Source organism: Oncorhynchus gorbuscha, linkage group LG05 (assembly GCF_021184085.1).
Source record: "Oncorhynchus gorbuscha isolate QuinsamMale2020 ecotype Even-year linkage group LG05, OgorEven_v1.0, whole genome shotgun sequence".
Classification (NCBI taxonomy): domain Eukaryota; kingdom Metazoa; phylum Chordata; class Actinopteri; order Salmoniformes; family Salmonidae; genus Oncorhynchus; species Oncorhynchus gorbuscha.
Window position 1 is genome coordinate 83,206,002 of NC_060177.1, and position 15,573 is coordinate 83,221,574.

The following is a 15,573-nucleotide window of genomic DNA, read 5'->3' on the forward strand; positions in this document are numbered from 1 at the left end:
CCTCACATATTACAGTGATGCGTGTAACTGTAGCCTCCTCACATATTACAGTGATGCGGTGTAACTGTAGCCTCCTCACATATTACAGTGATGCGGTGTAACTGTAGCCTCCTCACATATTACAGTGATGCAGTGTAACTGTAGCCTCCTCACATATTACAGTGATGCGGTGTAACTGTAGCCTCCTCACATATTACAGTGATGCGGTGTAACTGTAGACTCCTCACATATTACAGTGATGCAGTGTAACTGTAGCCTCCTCACATATTACAGTGATGCGGTGTAACTGTAGCCTCCTCACATATTACAGTGATGCAGTGTAACTGTAGCCTCCTCACATATTACAGTGATGCGGTGTAACTGTAGCCTCCTCACATATTACAGTGATGCAGTGTAACTGTAGCCTCCTCACATATTACAGTGATGCGGTGTAACTGTAGCCTCCTCACATATTACAGTGATGCGGTGTAACTGTAGCCTCCTCACATATTACAGTGATGCAGTGTAACTGTAGCCTCCTCACATATTACAGTGATGCGGTGTAACTGTAGCCTCCTCACATATTACAGTGATGCGGTGTAACTGTAGCCTCCTCACATATTACAGTGATGCGGTGTAACTGTAGACTCCTCACATATTACAGTGATGCAGTGTAACTGTAGCCTCCTCACATATTACAGTGATGCGGTGTAACTGTAGACTCCTCACATATTACAGTGATGCAGTGTAACTGTAGCCTCCTCACATATTACAGTGATGCAGTGTAACTGTAACCTCCTCACATATTACAGTGATGCAGTGTAACTGTAGCCTCCTCACATATTACAGTGATGCAGTGTAACTGTAGCCTCCTCACATATTACAGTGTGACTGTAGCCTCCTCACATATTACAGTGTGACTGTAGCCTCCTCACATATTACAGTGTGACTGCAGCCTCCTCACATATTACAGTGTGACTGTAGCCTCCTCACATATTACAGTGATGCAGTGTAACTGTAGCCTCCTCACATATTACAGTGTGACTGTAGCCTCCTCACATATTACAGTGTGACTGTAGCCTCCTCACATATTACAGTGTGACTGTAGCCTCCTCACATATTACAGTGTGACTGTAGCCTCCTCACATATTACAGTGTGACTGTAGCCTCCTCACATATTACAGTGATGCAGTGTGACTGTAGCCTCCTCACATATTACAGTGATGCAGTGTAACTGTAGCCTCCTCACATATTACAGTGATGCAGTGTAACTGTAGCCTCCTCACATATTACAGTGATGCAGTGTAACTGTAGCCTCCCACATATTACAGTGATGCAGTGTAACTGTAGCCTCCTCACATATTACAGTGATGCAGTGTGACTTTAGCCTCCTCACATATTACAGTGATGCAGTGTAACTGTAGCCTCCTCACATATTACATTGATGCAGTGTGACTGTAGCCTCCTCACATATTACAGTGATGCAGTGTGACTGTAGCCTCCTCACATATTACAGTGATGCGGTGTAACTGTAGACTCCTCACATATTACAGTGATGCAGTGTGACTGTAGCCTCCTCACATATTACAGTGATGCAGTGTGACTGTAGCCTCCTCACATATTACAGTGATGCGGTGTAACTGTAGACTCCTCACATATTACAGTGATGCAGTGTGACTGTAGCCTCCTCACATATTACAGTGATGCAGTGTAACTGTAGCCTCCTCACATATTACAGTGATGCAGTGTGACTGTAGCCTCCTCACATATTTCAGTGATGCAGTGTAACTGTAGCCTCCTCACATATTACAGTGAAGCAGTGTGACTGTAGCCTCGTCACATATTACAGTGATGCAGTGTGACTGTAGCCTCCTCACATATTACAGTGATGCAGTGTGACTGTAGCCTCCTCACATATTACAGTGATGCAGTGTGACTGTAGCCTCCTCACATATTACAGTGATGCAGTGTGACTGTATCCTCCTCACATATTACAGTGATGCAGTGTGACTGTAGCCTCCTCACATATTACAGTGATGCAGTGTGACTGTAGCCTCCTCACATATTACAGTGATGCAGTGTGACTGTAGCTTCCTCACATATTACAGTGATGCAGTGTGACTGTAGCCTCCTCACATATTACAGTGATGCAGTGTGACTGTAGCCTCCTCACATATTACAGTGATGCAGCGTAACTGTAGCTTCCTCACATATTACAGTGATGCGGTGTAACTGTAGACTCCGCACATATTACAGTGATGTAGTGTGACTGTAGCCTCCTCACATATTACAGTGATGCAGTGTGGACGTGACATTTTCTTTATTTGACGAAACGTAACAGACGGGACACACGTGTAGTTCAACATTAGTGTTTAATAGAACGAAGAAAAATCTAAGTAAATATGTAAAACACTCGTTTTCTAAACCTCGTCCAATGTGAGTCGTTTCAACCCATCCCACTGTTTCATACAGACACAGAGGTATAGATCTGGCTCTAGAAATAATATTACAAGGTCTTCTTCTAATGTTATTGGGAAGCAGAGGAGGCTGATCGGCAGAGATTTAGGAGGACAGGCTCATCGTAATTGCTGGAACTAAAGAAATGGAATTGTATCAAACACTTCAAACCGTTCCATATATTCCGTTCCAGCCATTACAATGAGCCGGTCCTCATTTCATCCCCCTGCTGCCTTTTTCTAAATAAGTTTTTTTCTCACGCAGAGAAGATCACCTCCAAAATATGACTAGCTAATATCTAACAAAAGCACTATCTATCAACTGCATACAGTGCCGTGAATCATTATTTCCCCCCTTTATTATTTTCTACATTTTTGCATTTAAAAAAAAATACTGAATGAAATCAGATCTTCATTCAAAACCTAATATTAGAGAAAGGGAACCTGAATTTACAAACACCCCCCAACAAATTTATACTTATTTTATTTATTTAATCAACAAAGTTATGCAATTACCCAATTCCCCTGTGTGAAAAGTAACTGACCCCTTACACTCAATAACTGGTTGTGCCACCATTAGCTGCAGTGACATCAGCCAAAAGCTTCCTGTAGTTGTTGATCAGTCTCTCAAGTCGCTATGTGGGAATTTTAGCCCACTCTTGCATACAAAACTGCTGTAACTCAGCAACTTTTGTGGGTGTTCAAGCATGAACTGCTTGTTTCAAGTCCTGCCACAACATCGCAATAGGGATAATGGGACCCACGTCGTCCAAAAGTTCTACTTTTGAATGATCTGTCCATACAACATTCTTCCAAGAGTCTTAATGATCATCCAGGTGCTTCCCGGTGTTTTTAGACAAACGTAATTCAACTTTTTGAATGACATGATTAATTGCCTGGTCATGTGACTTCAGCTGCACATATTTAAACACCTCTGTTTTGTGTTTGTTGGCGGCCGCCCACAGGAAGTGATGCAGTCTGGAGGCATGGCGGACCCTTTTAGAAGAGTATGTGATGGCTAAAATAGAGTTAGTATGATAAACTAGAATGTATGAAGAGATGGTTCGTTACCTGCTGGACTATGTCGCTTTTTACTTGGTTTGTCGTGTTGTAAATAGCTTGGTTTGTCGTGTTGTAAATAGCATGGTTTGTCGTGTTGTAAATAGCATGGTTTGTCGTGTTGTAAATAGCTTGGTTTGTCGTGTTGTAAATAGCTTGGTTTGTCGTGTTGTAAATAGCTTGGTTTGTCGTGTTGTAAATAGCATGGTTTGTCGTGCTGTAAATAGCATGGTTTGTCGTGCTGTAAATAGCATGGTTTGTCGTGCTGTAAATAGCATGGTTTGTCGTGCTGTAAATAGCATGGTTTGTCGTGCTGTAAATAGCATGGTTTGTCGTGTTGTAAATAGCATGGTTTGTCGTGTTGTAAATAGCTTGGTTTGGAAATCTTAAAGTATAATACAATTATACGAAGTGTCAATGATTTACGGAACTGAAATAAGAATGTGAACTGAGAACATGCTTCAACTTTGATTGCAACTTTTTTTTAAATGTTAACTGTCCTTATGTCTGCCACTGCTTCACTCTGCCTGCTCAATCCAGACTTAGAACCTGTCACATTCCACCCCGTGACACTCACATTAAAATCAAAGGAACGTATTACTGTATACTCCCAAAGAACTTCTGAATTGACTGAATGGTTTTTCTACCAAAATATTTCTGATTCTTAAAGAGGGAAAATTATTTTTAAACCTTGGCTGATGGAGCTCTTCTCTCTTCTGGAAACTCTGCATCTGTCACAAATAACTGATGAGGGGTCATTTACAATAAGCACATAACAGAGGCAAAATGTATGGACATGGAGAAGGTACTTTGTTTTCCCACATTCAAAACATTTTCCATCTCGTGTCCTGAACATGAGCCGGGTGTATTAAGCTCAGATTGTACACCTGTGAGTGAGAAACAGGTGCAGCAGGTCATTACACCAATGCGAATGATTGTTTGGCAGGACTAATGGAGGTTTACAGTCTGATTGATTGATCTTCTGTAAGTGACAATAGCTAGGGAGAGGAGATTTCCCAACCACTTGACTGGGCAGTAAAAAAGAACTGATATAATTTAGGAACTATATCCAAAATATAAGGTAATAGCCAGGGGTACGGCCGGGTATGCCAGTCGCATAGCAGGGTACGGCCGGATATGGCAGTCGCCATGACCATACTCAACACCAACAATTTTAAATATGCTACTAAAATCATTCAAATCCCAATTTAATATGCAATTTAGCGGTAAAAGGGGCAGACTAGGAGTGAAGGCTGTTTGGTTGTCTGGCTTTATGGAGAGCAGAGATCTGTATATAATGACGAGATGTGTATGTCTGCGCCCAAACAAAGGCGGGAAGGCAGGCGACAAGTTTACTACCAAAATAAACCCATAGAAACGCATTGGTGTTATTTTGGATAGATTTTGGCGTTTGTGCTCTCTACAGAGAGGTTTCAGTTAGATGCAGCTACAGGGAACAGCGGGACTTTTTCTCAACACATTGCAGAGGTAAAAATGGCTGTAGTACATGGCATTGGCTTGGTAACTGCTGTTTGACATGACATGAAACTAGAGTTTAATCCCGGTGCTGAGCTAGTGGGTAGCAGGCAGCTGATTATTTCTTGTATGATGTGTTTGTAGAATGTTGAATTCCCTATCGACTGAGGTGAATGAAGTTACAGCAACAAGGTGGTAATGGCTGGAGTCAATTTAGCTCATTTCAGCTGTTCTACAAATTGCGGTAAATTAGCTTTAAAAAAGTGTGTTTCCTTATAGAGCAGCTGCCAGTCTGGTGCCTTTATTTCATGTTTAGAATGGGAGACCTTGTCAGTTTGCTTTGTCGGTCAGCCGTTTAGGGAGTGAGCAGATTGCTTTGAATTTGATGTAGGCATTTGAACTCGGCCTTATAAACCTTGTTGTAATCTGATAGCCAGAGGTTGATTAAATTGGGAATTGGTAGGCATGATATTTTAATTATTTCGCCCAGTAGGCTAGTGCAATTTTGGTTTCATGTATTGAAAATAAACACAACTGAACAACTTGCAATTTAGAGCATTTCCCCAAAATGCATGTCCTGTTTTTATTTTTAAAGGCAATAACAAGCGTAGGCTGTATCACAAATAATGATTACTTAGTCGGGCTAACTTTTTTGTTGTTGCTGTAGGCCTACTTCATCCTCCTCTGTCTGCATCCCTGATTCCTACTTGTTGCCTACCTGCCTCAGCTATAATGCATTTCCACTACTCACTCTATAAATCTTGCTCATCCGTCTTTCTGAATTAAAATTAGATGTTCTAACAGATCAATCTTGCTGGCAAAACGGAACAGTTTCCAACTGATGTGTGTGTAGGCAATACAATAACATCAGCCAGAGAAAAGCTGTCCTGGGGAAAAATGTGCACCCCAATTTTCTCTTTTTGATTCCCTTAAGTAGCCTAGAATTATTCTTCATGTATATGTGTCAGATAAACATAATTTACAATTGATACCACCATTTCTAAAGATCTGCGTGTCAGTTATGATTTTAATATATGCCTACGCATTGTTGGCTACTTAACTGTGCCCTCAAAAATATCTTAACTATAGAGTGAGTAGTGGAAATGCATTATAGCTGAGCCAGGTAGGCTACAAGTAGGAATCAGGGATGCAGACAGAGGAGGATGAAGTAGGCCTACAGCAACAACAAAAAAGTTAGCCTGACTAAGTAATCATTATTTGTTATACAGCCTACGCTTGTTATTGCCTTTGAAAATAAAAAGGCATGTCGGCCTTGTTGTGAGCTGATAGCGTGTCGGCCTTGTTGTGAGCTGATAGCATGTCGGCCTTGTTGTGAGCTGATAGCATGTCGGCCTTGTAGTGAGCTGAAGGCGTGTCGGCCTTGTTGTGAGCTGATAGCGTGTCGGCCTTGTAGTGAGCTGATAGCGTGTCGGCCTTGTAGTGAGCTGATAGCGTGTCGGCCTTGTAGTGAGCTGATAGCGTGTCGGCCTTGTAGTGAGCTGATAGCGTGTCGGCCTTGTTGTGAGCTGATAGCGTGTCGGCCTTTTTGTGAGCTGATAGCGTGTCGGCCTTGTAGTGAGCTGATAGCGTGTCGGCCTTGTTGTGAGCTGATAGCGTGTCGGCCTTGTTGTGAGCTGATAGCGTGTCGGCCTTGTTGTGAGCTGATAGCGTGTCGGCCTTGTTGTGAGCTGATAGCGTGTCGGCCTTGTAGTGAGCTGATAGCGTGTCGGCCTTGTTGTGAGCTGATAGCGTGTCGGCCTTGTAGTGAGCTGATAGCGTGTCGGCCTTGTTGTGAGCTGATAGCATGTCGGCCTTGTTGTGAGCTGATAGCATGTCGGCCTTGTTGTGAGCTGATAGCATGTCGGCCTTGTTGTGAGCTGATAGCGTGTCGGCCTTGTTGTGAGCTGATAGAATGTCGGCCTTGTTGTGAGCTGATAGCGTGTCGGCCTTGTTGTGAGCTGATAGCATGTCGGCCTTGTTGTGAGCTGATAGCGTGTATTATGCATCCATTTCATGTATTCCCCATTCCACAAGTAAATTAGTCAATTCATGAAGAGGTTGAGTGGTGGTTGACATTGTAGGCGTACACTCCATTCCACAGACCTTTAAAACTAATGCAGTAAAATATCCCCCCCCCCCCCCGCCAGTGTTAGAGTTGTGGCTCCTGGCCAGTGCTAGAGTTGTGACTACTGGTCAGTGTTTGAGTTGTGACTACTGGCCAGTGTTTGAGTTGTGGCTACTGGCCAGTGTTTGAGTTGTGGCTACTGGCCAGTGTTTGAGTTGTGGCTACTGGCCAGTGTTTGAGTTGTGGCTACTGGCCAGTGTTAGAGTTGTGGCTACTGGCCAGTGTTAGAGTTGTGGCTACTGGCCAGTGTTAGAGTTGTGGCTACTGGCCAGTACCAGAGTTGTGGCTACTGGCCAGTACCAGAGTTGTGGCTCCTGGCCAGCACCAGAGTTGTGGCTCCTGGCCAGCACCAGAGTTGTGGCTCCTGGCCAGCACCAGAGTTGTGGCTCCTGGCCAGTACCAGAGTTGTGGCTCCTGGCCAGTACCAGAGTTGTGGCTCCTGGCCAGTACCAGAGTTGTGGCTCCTGGCCAGTACCAGAGTTGTGGCTCCTGGCCAGTACCAGAGTTGTGGCTCCTGGCCAGTACCAGAGTTGTGGCTCCTGGCCAGTACCAGAGTTGTGGCTCCTGGCCAGTACCAGAGTTGTGGCTCCTGGCCAGTACCAGAGTCCTGGCCAGTGGCTCCTGGCCAGTGCCAGAGTTGTGGCTCCTGGCCAGTGCCAGAGTTGTGGCTCCTGGCCAGTGCCAGAGTTGTGGCTCCTGGCCAGTGCCAGAGTTGTGGCTCCTGGCCAGTGCCAGAGTTGTGGCTCCTGGCCAGTGCCAGAGTTGTGGCTCCTGGCCAGTGCCAGAGTTGTGGCTCCTGGCCAGTGCCAGAGTTGTGCCAGAGTTGTGGCTCCTGGCCAGTGCCAGAGTTGTGGCTCCTGGCCAGTGCCAGAGTTGTGGCTCCTGGCCAGTGCCAGAGGTGTGGCTCCTGGCCAGTGCCAGAGGTGTGGCTCCTGGCCAGTGCCAGAGGTGTGGCTCCTGGCCAGTGCCAGAGGTGTGGCTCCTGGCCAGTGCCAGAGGTTTGACATTTCTTTGCATTCTTTTGTTAGCTTCTCAGAAAATAAACATTTCAATGCTCAATTATAATTCCATGAATATCAAATTTTCCAATTAGTATTTCTAACCCAAAGGCTACAGCTTCCTGTGGAAAGAGAGAGTAGCATTGATTCAATCACAGCAAGAAGTTAGGTGACTTCTGATTCAATTCCCATCTTGGCTGTGGTCCATGACTGTGCCCTGCATGAGAATGTACTCACTTCTACACCAACGACAGACAGACAGGACGTCAGACATCGGCAACATGACACAGAGTCTGTCAGCGTTCATGAAAATTCATGACACTGCAAATAAATGTAAGATGGATGAGACAAAACATATGTCGATAGCCCACAGCAGCTTGTAGCCCAGCTGTCATGTGTTTACGATGACAACACGATAGGAATTCAAATGGGACGTGATAGGCAAAAAATATATATCTGTATAGTACATCCCTGTATGTTGCCATACTCGTAACAATATTATAATTTATAGCATCCAATAGTATTATGTCCTGCTAATATTGTTAATTCCATTGAAATAATGCAATGTTGATTTCCATCTTTTGGTCATAGAAGACTTGAACCATTTGCCAAACATAAAATACTATAATAGCAAACCAGAAAAATTCTGGCTTCACAACCATAAACCATTTCCAGCCCACGCCACTATTAAGAAATACACTGACAGACACTGATACAGGCAAGCCTTTTTCTCCAAACATATTTTTAATCCCAATAATGAAATAAAATATAATCCTCCTCAACACAAACAATCCAGTGCTGACTCCCGTGTCAAATTGAGTGACATTTCCCCCTGGCTGGAAAGGTAACAATGTTTGGTTTCCTTGCAGTCGGTTGATTACTCCACAGTTCCTGACCTGTGAAATTAAAGGGTGAGGGAACAGGGGAGAGTTAAAGGTTGAGTTACCCTAAATATTTCAGATTTGGTGGTAGCCTATCTATGTGGAACGAGTTTTCTTGTTGCACCTGAACATGTGGGACAATAGTGAGAAATATCACTAATGTAAATAGTGTGGCTTGTTAACCTGGCGAGAAGCTGGGTGAAGGTAAGATGGATTGCAGTGTGGCTGTGTGACTGTATCGCTGTGTGGCAGCCCTTTGAAGATGGCTGTGTGTCAGATGGTATGCAGGGGAAGTGGACTGAGGTAGGGTGTAGAGAACTTCACTATGACCATTTGCAGAAACATTTTGAAAAAACCCCACATCTCAAATGGTGTGGACAGGACAAAGGCCTTGTGTAGCTCCGTCCAAACGGAGGGGTCAGGCAAAATGTTAAGGAAATTTTTATCAATAATGACTAATTATGTATACATTTCAATCAGGACTGACTAATCAGAATACTATTATGTTACTGTATATGTACTAATCAGAATACTATTATGTTACTGTATATGTACTAATCAGAATAATATTATGTTACTGTATATGTACTAATCAGAATACTATTATGTTACTGGATATGTATGAATTTTATTTTTAATCCTAGTACTGAATATAATGTGTGTAAATATAATCAAGAATTAGAACAATGACTGTCTGTTCCTTGGTAGAAATGAATGAACTATATCGCCAGTCTGGCTAGAAGGCTTATCTACACAAGCATGACCTTGGCTTGGTCATATATTATCTTAAATAGGGAGAGACATGTGAGAACCATACAGCCATTGTACTACACCGGAGATGACATGAGCTAGTACTGAAACTAATGAAGTCATTTTCAGTTTATAACCTGTGGTAAAATGTGAAAGGAGCAGTACTCTCGTGAATAAAAGCTGCTGTTTGACTTTAAGACTGGGCTCTGTCCATTTCTATAAAATAAGGGTCATACAAATCCTTATGAATTGACAGAGTGTTTGATTTTAATTGGGTGTTAAAACAGAGGAATTTAATTCCTGCAACACAAAATAAAACAGTCCCATCATTATCAGAACATCAGGGCTTTTAACCACTGTGGACTCTGAGGTTATAAGGACTGGACTACTAGCGTTCTCATCCATACACACCATCCATGTGCACGCACACCCACATGCACACTTACACACAAACACCTCAACACACAAGCACACACACACACAAACACCTCAACATACACGCACACGCACACACACACACCTCAACACACACACACACAAACACCTCAACACACACACACACAATAAAGGGCTATCTGACCACTGTAGTGTTCAGTGAGACAGAAGGTGTAATTGGTCATTTACTGTAATTGGTAATAATTTTGCACGCCCAATTTTTCAGTTTTTGATTGTTAAAAAAGTTTGAAATATCCAATAAATGTCATTCCACTTCATGATTGTGTCCCACTTGTTGTTGATTCTTCACAAAAAAAATACAGTTTTATATCTTTATGTTTGAAGCCTGAAATGTGGCAAAAGGTCGCAAAGTTCAAGGGGGCTGAATACTTTCGCAAGGCACTGTATATAGTTTGTTCAGCCCGCTTCTGTTTCGTGCGGGCTTGTTCATTTGTTCTGTGTTTGAGTGTATTTTGTTTGTATTTTGGGTTTCGCAATGTCCGTTGATATTTCTGATCATTCGTTTTCCTACTTTTGTTCATGTTATTTCTCCTGGACATTAAAGCGTGTTTTTCCCACATCTTTTGCTCTCTGTGCCTGACTCCACACCTCCTCACTCATTTGTGGTAACAATGATCTGTATGGAAACTTGAGAGGTCAGGATTGATTGTGGTTTAAAACAGGTAAATTGTTGCGCATGTATAAGAGTTCAAATGGTTTTATTTATTAGAATTTTTATTTATTTAATCTTTATTTAACCAGGCAGGCAAGTTGCGACCTGGCCAAGATAAAGCAAAGCAGTGCGACACTAACAACAACACAGAGTTACACAAAAACAAACGTACAGTCAATAACACAATATAATGTTTTTGTGAAATATATATGTACTGTGTGTGCAAATGTAGAAGAGTAGGGAGGTAGGCAATAAGTAGGCTCTAGAGGTGAAAATAATTACAATTTAGCATTAATACTGGAGTGATAGATTTGCAGAGGATGATGTGCAAGTAGAGATACTGGGGTGCAAAAGACCAAGAGGATAAGTAATATGGGGATGAGGTAGTCAGGTGTGATATTTACAGATTGGCTGTGTACAGGTACTGTGATCGGTAAACTGCTCTGACAGCTGATGCTTAAAGTTAGAGCGGGAGAAGACTGAAACGGGAAAAGCCGTTAGAATGACACATTTCCTGAACAAATTCAGTGATACTGAAATGTTGATTAATGTGCACTGTCCCTGTAAAAATAAACTAAACTAAACTCAGCTTCAGAGATTTTTGTAATTCGTTCCATTCATTGGCAGCAGAGAACTGGAAGGAAAGGCGGCTAAAGTAACTGTTGGCTTTGGGGATGACCAGTGCAATATACCTGCTGCAGCGCGTGGTATGGGTGGGTGTTGCTATGGTGACCAGTGAGCTGAGATAATGCGTGGCTTTACCTAGCAAAGACTTGTAGATTACCTGGAGCCAGTGGGTTTGGCGATAGATGTGTAGTGAGGGCCAGCCAACGAGAGCATACAGGTCGCAGTGGTGGGTAGTATATGGGGCTTTGGTGACAAAACGGATGGCGCTGTGATAGACAGCATCCAGTTTGCCGAGAAGAGTGTTAGGGGCTATTTTGTAAATTACATTTACATTTACATTTAAGTCATTTAGCAGACGCTCTTATCCAGAGCGACTTACAAATTGGTGCATTCACCTTATGACATCGAGTGGAACAGTCACTTTACAATAGTGCATCTAAATCTTAAAGGGGGGTGAGAGGGATTACTTATCCTATCCTAGGTATTCCTTAAAGAGGTGGGGTTTCAGGTGTCTCCGGAAGGTGGTGATTGACTCCGCTGTCCTGGCGTCGTGAGGGAGTTTGTTCCACCATTGGGGGGCCAGAGCAGCGAACAGTTTTGACTGGGCTGAGTGGGAGCTGTACTTCCTCAGTGGTAGGGAGGCGAGCAGGCCAGAGGTGGATGAACGCAGTGCCCTTGTTTGGGTGTAGGGCCTGATCAGAGCCTGTAGGTACTGAGGTGCCGTTCCCCTCACAGCTCCGTAGGCAAGCACCATGGTCTTGTAGCGGATGCGAGCTTCAACTGGAAGCCAGTGGAGAGAACGGAGGAGCGGGGTGACGTGAGAGAACTTGGGAAGGTTGAACACCAGACGGGCTGCGGCGTTCTGGATGAGTTGAAGGGGTTTAATGGCACAGGCAGGGAGCCCAGCCAACAGCGAGTTGCAGTAATCCAGACGGGAGATGACAAGTGCCTGGATTAGGACCTGCGCCGCTTCCTGTGTGAGGCAGGGTCGTACTCTGCAGATGTTGTAGAGCATGAACCTACAGGAACGGGCCACCGCCTTGATGTTGGTTGAGAACGACAGGGTGTTGTCCAGGATCAAGCCAAGGTTCTTAGCGCTCTGGGAGGAGGACACAATGGAGTTGTCAACCGTGATGGCGAGATCATGGAACGGGCAGTCCTTCCCGGGAGGAAGAGCAGCTCCGTCTTGCCGAGGTTCAGCTTGAGGTGGTGATCCGTCATCCACACTGATATGTCTGCCAGACATGCAGAGATGCGATTCGCCACCTGGTCATCAGAAGGGGGAAAGGAGAAGATTAATTGTGTGTCGTCTGCATAGCAATGATAGGAGAGACCATGTGAGGTTATGACAGAGCCAAGTGACTTGGTGTATAGCGAGAATAGGAGAGGGCCTAGAACAGAGCCCTGGGGGACACCAGTGATGAGAGCGCATGGTGAGGAGACAGATTCTCGCCACGCCACCTGGTAGGAGCGACCTGTCAGGTAGGATGCAATCCAAGCGTGGGCAGCGCAGGAGATGCCCAACTTGGAGAGGGTGGAGAGGAGGATCTGATGGTTCACAGTATCGAAGGCAGCCGATAGATCTAGAAGGATGAGAGCAGAGGAGAGAGAGTTAGCTTTAGCAGTGCGGAGCGCCTCCGTGATACAGAGGAGAGCAGTCTCAGTTGAATGACTAGTCTTGAAACCTGACTGATTTGGATCAAGAAGGTCATTCAGAGAGGGATAGCGGGAGAGCTGGCCAAGGACGGCACGTTCAAGAGTTTTGGAGAGAAAAGAAAGAAGGGATACTGGTCTGTAATTGTTGACATCGGAGGGATCGAGTGTAAGTTTTTTCAGAAGGGGTGCAACTCTCGCTCTCTTGAAGACGGAAGGGACGTAGCCAGCGGTCAGGGATGAGTTGATGAGCGAGGTGAGGTAAGGAGAAGGTCTCCGGAAATGGTCTGGAGAAGAGAGGAGGGGATAGGGTCAAGCGGGCAGGTTGTTGGGCGGCCGGCCGTCACAAGACGCGAGATTTCATCTGGAGAGAGAGGGGAGAAAGAGGTAAGAGCACAGGGTAGGGCAGTGTGAGCAGAACCAGCGGTGTCGTTTGACTTAGCAAACGAGGATTGGATGTCGTCGACCTTCTTTTCAAAATGGTTGACGAAGTCATCTGCAGAGAGGGAGGAGGGGGGGGGATTCAGGAGGGAGGAGAAGGTGGCAAAGAGCTTCCTAGGGTTAGAGGCAGATGCTTGGAATTTAGAGTGGTAGAAAGTGGCTTTAGCAGCAGAGACAGAGGAGGAAAATGTAGAGAGGAGGGAGTGAAAGGATGCCAGGTCCGCAGGGAGGCGAGTTTTCCTCCATTTCCGCTCGGCTGCCCGGAGCCCTGTTCTTTGAGCTCGCAATGAGTCATCGAGCCACGGAGCGGGAGGGGAGGACCGAGCCGGCCTGGAGGATAGGGGACATAGAGAGTCAAAGGATGCAGAGAGGGAGGAGAGGAGGGTTGAGGAGGCAGAATCAGGAAATAGGTTGGAGAAGGTTTGAGCAGAGGGAAGAGATGATAGGATGGAAGAGGAGAGAGTAGCGGGGGAGAGAGAGCGAAGGTTGGGACGGCGCGATACCATCCGAGTAGGGGCAGTGTGGGAGGTGTTGGATGAGAGCGAGAGGGAAAAGGATACAAGGTAGTGGTCGGAGACTTGGAGGGGAGTTGCAATGAGGTTAGTGGAAGAACAGCATCTAGTAAAGATGAGGTCGAGCGTATTGCCTGCCTTGTGAGTAGGGGGAAGGTGAGAGGGTGAGGTCAAAAGAGGAGAGGAGTGGAAAGAAGGAGGCAGAGAGGAATGAGTCAAAGGTAGACGTGGGGAGGTTAAAGTCGCCCAGAACTGTGAGAGGTGAGCCGTCCTCAGGAAAGGAGCTTATCAAGGCATCAAGCTCATTGATGAACTCTCCGAGGGAACCTGGAGGGCGATAAATGATAAGGATGTTAAGCTTGAAAGGGCTGGTAACTGTGACAGCATGGAATTCAAAGGAGGCGATAGACAGATGGGTAAGGGGAGAAAGAGAGAATGACCACTTGGGAGAGATGAGGATCCCGGTGCCACCACCCCGCTGACCAGAAGCTCTCGGGGTGTGCAAGAACACGTGGACGGACGAAGAGAGAGCAGTAGGAGTAGCAGTGTTGTCTGTGGTGATCCATGTTTCCGTCAGTGCCAAGAAGTCGAGGGACTGGAGGGAGGCATAGGCTGAGATGAACTCTGCCTTGTTGGCCGCAGATCGGCAGTTCCAGAGGCTACCGGAGACCTGGAACTCCACGTGGGTCGTGCTCGCTGGGACCACCAGATTAGGGTGGCCGCAGCCACGCGGTGTGGAGCGTTTGTATGGTCTGTGCAGAGAGGAGAGAACATGAGAAATGACATCACCGAAGTCAAGGATCGGTAGGATCGGTAGGATAGTCAGTTTTATGAGGGTATGTTTGGCAGCATGAGGGAAGGAGGCTTTGTTGCAAAATAGGAAGCTGATTCTAGATTTAATTTTGGATTGGAGATGCGAGTCTGGAAAGGGGGTTTACAGTCTAACCAGACACCTAGGTATTTGTAGTTGTCCACATATTCTATGTCAGAAGCGTCCAGAGTAGTGATGCTAGTCGGGCGGGAGGGTGCGGGCAGCAAATGGTTAAACAGCAAACCACTTAGTTTTACTAGCATTTAAAAGCAGTTGGAGGCCATGGAAGGAGTGTTGTATGGCGTTGAAGCTCGTTTGGAGGTTTGTTAGCATAGTGTCCAAAGAAGGGCCAGACGTACCTAGAATGGTGTAGTCTGCATAGAGATAGATCAGAGAATCACAAGCAGCAAGAGCGACCTCATTGATTATATACAGAGAAAAGAGTAGGCCCGAGAATTTAACCTTGTGGCACCCCCATAGAGACTGCCAGAGGTCCGGACAACAGGCCCTCCAATTTGACACACTGAACTCAAAACAAATCAAATGTTATTTGTTACATACACATGGTTAGCAGATGTTAATGCGAGTGTAGTAAAATGCTTGTGCTTCTAGTTCCGACAATGCAGTAATAACCAATGAGCAATCTAACCTAACAATTCCACAACTGCTACCTTATACACACAAGTGTAAAGGGATG